Source organism: Amblyraja radiata, chromosome 31 (assembly GCF_010909765.2).
Source record: "Amblyraja radiata isolate CabotCenter1 chromosome 31, sAmbRad1.1.pri, whole genome shotgun sequence".
In the NCBI taxonomy this organism is placed as follows: domain Eukaryota; kingdom Metazoa; phylum Chordata; class Chondrichthyes; order Rajiformes; family Rajidae; genus Amblyraja; species Amblyraja radiata.
In genome coordinates, this window is record NC_045986.1 from 5578478 (window position 1) to 5585638 (window position 7161).

The window sequence follows — 7161 nt, forward strand, 5'->3', positions numbered from 1 at the left end:
TTTTACATGGTGCCCAGAACTCAACACAATGCGGCCTCACCAGCATCTTATACAACTGCAACATGACCTCAATACTCTGACTGATGTCCATGCAATACCAATGTGCCAAAAGCCTTGGAACCATGGACCTGCACTCCCAGATCCCTTGGAACCATGGACCTGCACTCCCAGATCCTTGGAAAAGCCTTGGAACCATGCACCTGCACTACCAGATCCCTCTGCTCTACAACACTGCCCAGATGCCTACCATTCACTGTGTATGTCCTGCCCATGTTAGACTTCCCAAAATGCAACATCTCACATTTCTGTGTATTAAATTCCATCAACCATTCCTCACATACCTGGTCAATCGATCAAGATCTTGTTGCAATTTTTCACAACCAACTTCACTATCTGCAAAACTGTAGATTGGTTACTTCTTACTAACCAATTGTAGCGCTTGTTAGTAGATCTCCGCCTACTATGCAGTTTATATGGAGTGCATACTGTCGTTGTGTCCTTGGGCAAGACACTTCACCCACCTTTGCCTGTGTGTGAATGTGTGTGAGTGATTGGTGGTGGTCGGAGGGGCCGTAGGCGCAGAATGGCAGCCACGCTTCCGTCAGTCTGCCCCAGGGCAGCTGTGGCTACAGAAGTAGCTTACCACCACCGAGTGTGACTGAGGAGTGAATGAATAATGCGATGTAAAAGCGCCTTGAGTATTAGAAAGGAGCTATATAAATCCCATCCATTATTATTATTATATTATCAGAAGTCAGTTGATGTAATTTAGTCTGAATAGTTGCTAAGCTTGCTGTAACACCATGCTGAAGTATATATACCGTGAGTAGACTTTAATAGTAAGATTAAACGAGAACTTAACAGTTTGAAGTTTGATCTTTATTTCATGAGGAGTTACGTTGAGGGACTACGTGGAGAGAGAGACCCCGTCCAGGCGCACACGCATCAATCTTCAAAGCAGCGGTGTGAAATCACAGATGATAGTTACCGAAGCATAATAGTAAGCTACGTGAGACAAAATAACTTACATTTGATCTTTATTAGGGTGGGAGTGGAGGGCACGTAGTCCCTCAACGTAACTCCTCATAAAATAAAGATCAAACTTCAAACTGGTAAATTCTCATTTAATCTTACTATTTTACTTCGGAGTCACGTGAGTGACTACGTGAAGATTTTAAAGCTTCTGTGATTTCAGGCCGTAGATTCAATCCAGGCGTCTCACTGCATTGATTGACTCTAAATGAGTGAAAAACAATCAATAACATACAACCATAACATTGATGTAATCAGTTAATAGTTTTTATTTATCATAATAAAACATTTTTTGTCCCCTTTTTTTTATCACTGGGGAACATTTAATACTGAATCCAAAACAGCACCACCAAATACACCAGGGTCAGTAATCTCTTTATGGTAATACTTTTGAAACATCCTTTCACTTGCCCATCCTGCGGCCGCGAGGATATGGTCTATTGGAACGTCCAAATCCATGGCCGCCGATGTTGCCGCCGCCCTGGTGGAATGAGATTTAAATTTGTCAGTATCAATTCCTGCATCCAACAGCACCTGCTTCAGCCATCTGGAAATAGTCTGTACTGACACTTTCTTATGTGTTTTTTTATGGCTGATAAACAATGCTGATTCTGCACCTCTTAAGTCCTTGGTGGCCTCAATGTAACATTTTAAATGTGTCACTACACATAGTCTTGGATCCGTAGGATATGCTGCAAAGACCAATTTGCACCCCGTGACTCCTGGTCTGCTCTGTTTGAGTAAGTCATAGACATAGAATGTAATTGCCTCTGTTGTCATTCCCATTCTGTCTATACGTAATTTATGTAATGTCTGTACTCTTTGTGCTGAAACTAATGTCATTAACATGACTACCTTCATGGTGATTTTGTCCAAAGACAAATTTGAAATGGGACTCCATTCCCGAAGTAACATGAGCACATCCCTCACATTCCAGATTTCTGTATATCTGGGTCTGGGAGGTTTGGCATTGAAAATTCCCTTCATGTATCTACAGACCAAGGGGTGTGATCCTAGAACCTGTTGTTCTGATGCTCTCCATAAATATGCAAATCGCACTATAACTTAAATTTACATCAAAATGTAATGTTGACAGAAATTCTAAAACATCTGAAATGTCTGCAGTGTGGTATGAAATATTTTGTCTTGAGCAAAACTCCTCCCATTTCTTAATGTAAGAAATGTACTGCTTCTGGGTACTATCCCTCCAGGCTCCTGCAATTACATCCATAGTGCGATCTGATAGTCCTCTTCCGATATATGGCCTTTTTACAATCTGCAAATCAACAAATCAATACGATCATGTAAAGGATGAAAATCACCAGTTACAGGGTGCATGAGTAGGTTTTCTTGTCTTGGAATATGCATTAGAGATTCTGTGACCATTTTTAGCACTAGTGGGTACCATGGTTGCGTAGGCCAATCTGGGACCAACAACAATCCTGAAGCATCATCCTGCTTGATCTTTTGTAGACACCTACTAATAAGACAAAAGGGAGGAAATGCATATAAAACCATTCCACCCCAATTTAGCGAGAATGCATCCACCGCTGTTGCACCTGGATCTGGTTCCCATGAAACATATTGAGGCAATTTGTGGTTCAGTCTGGATGCAAACAAGTCAATTTCTGGCCTTCCAAATTTTCGAACAATGTTATAGAAAATGTCACGATTTAACATCCATTCTGTATTATCATTAAATTTTCGTGACCTAGTGTCTGCAATTATGTTGAATTTACCTGGGAGGTAAATTGCCGAAAGCCAAATGTTTCTAATAATACACCAGTGCCAGATAATGTTTGCCAATCTGTCACAAGCTTCTGACTTGATTCCACCCATATGATTGACATATGCTACTTCCGTAGTGTTGTCAATCTGATCCTGCACGTGCAAATTTTGTCCATGATATGTACTTAATAATTCTAGATAGTTAATTCCATGTGCTTCGAGCAAAGGTTCCTCTTCCACATTCCACCTACCTCCACAGTTCCTTCACCAGCTCCAGCCACCCTTCGGTATGGATATTGCCTTCGAACCGATCTGCCAAACATCGGTGGTTTAATCATGCCCACGGTTTTTGCCTCTTCATTCAGGACTTTCAGCTTTTTGGCTAGTTCTCCAAAGAGTAAGTTCGGCAATTGTATATTTGATGGTTTACAGAGCCCTGCAAACTTAGGATGTATGTTAGGTCTTATAGCACTTTTACGAATACAGTTTATTTCGAAGTGTGCATTACACATTAGTCCCAAAACATCCTGTTGTGACAGTGTCACATGTCCTTCTTCCAGGTCTTTGGCAAACGCCGTAATACTTGACCCCATTAATCTCAGCACCCGCTGTAACCTCATTTCTTGTGCGCGTACTGCGGTGCCCAAATAGCCCCATATTACATTGTTTACTGCTGGGACTGCAAGCAATGCGCAATTCTGCGGGATTTCATATTTATTGATAGTCTCAACCATCGTTAGTTCTTCTAAGTGATGGGAAAGCAGGTAATTTATACTTGCTGCTATTTCTTCTGGCAATGGTTGTCCCTTATGTCTGGGACTTGAGAATTTTTGGGCCAGACCTGGTACTTTGAGCTGTGATATTGGCCTCTGGTCCTCATATGATTCATTGTCAGAATCTTCTGGAAATTCCTCCTCATAGTGGGGTTCACCTGGTATTTCTTCTTCAGGTGTTTCATGCGCTGGCTCTCTTATAGGCCTATGCTTAGTAGACCCTTTTTCGGGTATCATAGGCTCTTCCATAGAACCATACTCTGGCAGCCCTTTTTTGGATGCTGCTAACGCTGGGTCTCCTGTAGACCAACGTCTGTATTATCTTTCTTCAGACATTTCTAGTGCTGGCTCTCTGCTAGGCCAACACATATATTCTTCTTCATAAGGCATTTCGGGCGCTGGCTCACGTGTAGGCCAACGTTTCCCATGACCTCTCCTGGGTGTTCCATACGCTGGCTCTCCTGTAGGCCCACGGTAACTGTACTTCTTTTGGAGTTTGCCTTTGTATATCATTTTCCCCATGAGGAATTCCAATTGTGAGACCCGATCTGACATGACCTCCGGGTCCGACTCATCCGAGTCTACTGGCCTGTTTGTTTTCTTTTTGGCCTTACACCCTGTGGGTGTTTCAATTGAACTTTTTTCTCCCGTTTTGGCAGTTGCTGGTTTTTCTACAGCCGACTTTTTAACGGGGCGCCCGCTACTCTCAGACACTCTGTCCTCTTGAGTTTTAGCTGCGGTGCGCTTCCCTTTACTTTTCCCACTTTTCTCCATAATTAGACTTGCCTGTTTCCCAGCACACAGTCTCCACGGAAGAAAAATGGCCTGAAGTAAAAGTAAAAGTACATACCTTCAGGTTTTCTTTCACTCACCGTTTGGAGGGCTCTGCTCCTTCCAACGCGGTCGCAGAAGCTATGCGTCTGACGATATGACGCGTGTGCGCCTGGACGGGGTCTCTCTCTCCACGTAGTCACTCACGTGACTCCGAAGTAAAATAAATGCATTGTGCCCTGGTGTGCGTATTACAAAAACAACCCTCTTTTGTATCATCAGAAGACTTGCTAATCTTGCCATTTATGTTCTCATCCGAATCATTGATGTAGCACCGAACCCTGAGGCACACCACTAGTCACAGGCCTTCACTCTGTGAAGCAACCTTCTACCATCACCCTCTGCTACCTTCCATGAAGCTAATTTTTTATCCATTCAGCTATCCTTCCTTGGATCCCATGCAATCTAACCTTCCAGAACAGCCTACCATGCCTTGTCAAATACTTTGCTGAAGTCCATATATACAACATCTACAGCTTTGTCAACATTGACCTATTTGGTCACATCTTCAAATATCTCAATCAGATTTGTGAGACACGATCTCCCACTTACAAACCAAGCTGACTATCCCTAATCAGCCCTTGTCCATCTAAATGCCTGTACATCCTATCACTCAGAATACTTTCAAATAATTTTCCAACTACAGATTTTACGCACACCTGCGTATAGTTCCGAACATTTCTCCTACAGCCCTCCTTGAATAGAGCCTCCCTCCGGCCTTCCGGCACCTCTCCTGTATTTAAAGACGACTCGTAAATTTAAACCAGGGCTCCGGCAAGTTCCTCTCTAGTTTCCCACAATGTCCTCTACCTTCATACATGATAGTACCTTCAGCACCTTGTTGTACTTTCTGTTCAACAGTTATGGCTGAGATCACAAAATAGCATGGTAAAGCTGCACAGTGGTGTCCAGTCCAGCAGAGGATGAATGTGATGAAGCATTTTCCATTTGCTCTTCATGGGCATTTGCCTTGAGTGCAGTGAAGAATACGCCCTGTGTTTCAAGCCAGACTATAAACCAAGGATGCTATTATTTAAAAAAAACACCATTTCGCAGACCCAGTAGACTTTAGAATATCATTGCATCACTCACAGTGGGGAAGATGCACATATTCCTTTTCAGTCACAGCTACCAAAAAGGTGGGGAGTGAGTGGACTGTTTGTGATGATGTTTGGAAGTGGTCATATAAGATCGATACCAATATATGTACAGTGGAGCAGAGTGGAATGATAAACAATAATCGCTAGTAAATAGGTCAAGCTTTGAACATATATCTATGTATTTTCATTTGGCACTTTAAACAGCAACTTCCTTACAACATATGGAAAGATTTCTAACGTTTTTGAAAGGTATGTTCTTTATAAAAACAGAAAAAACATTCCTTTGTACCATATTGCCAAGAAATGTTAATGTGATATATGGTGTGCTACTTGCACAGTTGAGCTCAGCAGCCTAGTTGAACACACCATAAAGTTGTACATGAAAGTTCTTCAAGAGCAGCGAAATGTCACCAGGGAGCAGCTTGATTTCCACATTGAGAATAGGGATGGCACTTGTGAGCAGGTTGGAGGACGAGCTGTTCGTAACTACCACCCAAGAGTGGTTCTCCAACAGCAAAGGGATGTTGTACTATAAATAGAAATATTGCACATGAGCATGTTATTCTGTTTCATGAACAGAGAGATGCCACGTGCAAGCAAAACCAGATATGAAATTGTTTCTCTGCTCATGTGCATGTAGCTGTCCTTCCCACACACACACCTCTTCATCTTGAGCAGTCTTTTTCAGATTGCATAGGAAACCAGCTTCAATATAGTGGGGACTATGTGCAGCAGAATAGAGCAAACACTTAATCATAGAGTTATAGAGAGATGAAGCACGGAAACAGGCTCTTCAGTCCACCGAGTGCACATTGACCATCAAGTACCCATTTTCCACTAATTGTGTTTAGTTTAGTTTAGAGATGCAGCGTGGAAACCGGCCAATTGGCCCACCGTGTCCGCATCGACCAGCGATCCCTGCACATTAACACTATCCTATACACAATAGGGAAAATTTACATTTATACCAAGGCAATTAACCTACAAACCTGTACATCTTTGGAGTATGGGAGGAAACTGGAGATCCCAGAGAAAACCCACGCTGGTCACGGGGAAATCATACAAACTCCGTACAAACGGCACCCATATTTGGCATTGAACCCTGGTCTTTGGCGCTGTAAGGCAGCAACTCTACCGCTGCGCCACCATGCGTCCCACCAAAATAAATGTTGATTAATGCAGTTCCCCACTACCACAAATGTTGCCGTTGAGTATCCGCATTTAGGGACATCGCAGGAGTGCAATGGGATATAGGAGTCCTGGGTGATCGGCCTCCGTGATCACCGACTCTCCCCTCTCCGTCAGGTAAGTATTGTCACAAAATGTATAATGTGTAAGAAAATTACTAAATCCACATTTATCTGTAATGTGGGAAGAAACTAGAGCATCTGGAGGAACAACACGCAGTCACAGGGAGGTCGTGCAAGTTCCACTATACCAGAGGTCAGCAGTGAAGCTCGGTTTCTGGAGCTGTATAGCAGTAGCTCTACAACCTCTGCCATGGTATAATCTCTGATTCAGGATTTAGTTTGCTGGATCAGCTCTGGGTTTGGAGATTGATGTGATGCTAATGCTGAGTATTTGTAAATTGCTGCACTGTTGCCTCCAAGGTCTTCAGGTGTGCGGGTTCATGAAAATTGTTGTCCATCTTCACCGTGTCATTAATTACTAATCCTAACCCTAATCCATCCCACTCC

General features: G+C 42.9%; 1 pseudogene; it reads right to left on the reverse strand.

Moving 5' to 3' along the window:
* Positions 1–6625: 6625 nt before the first annotated feature.
* LOC116990670 lies at positions 6626–6777 on the reverse strand (annotated as a pseudogene).
* Between the last annotated feature and the right edge of the window lie 384 nt (positions 6778–7161).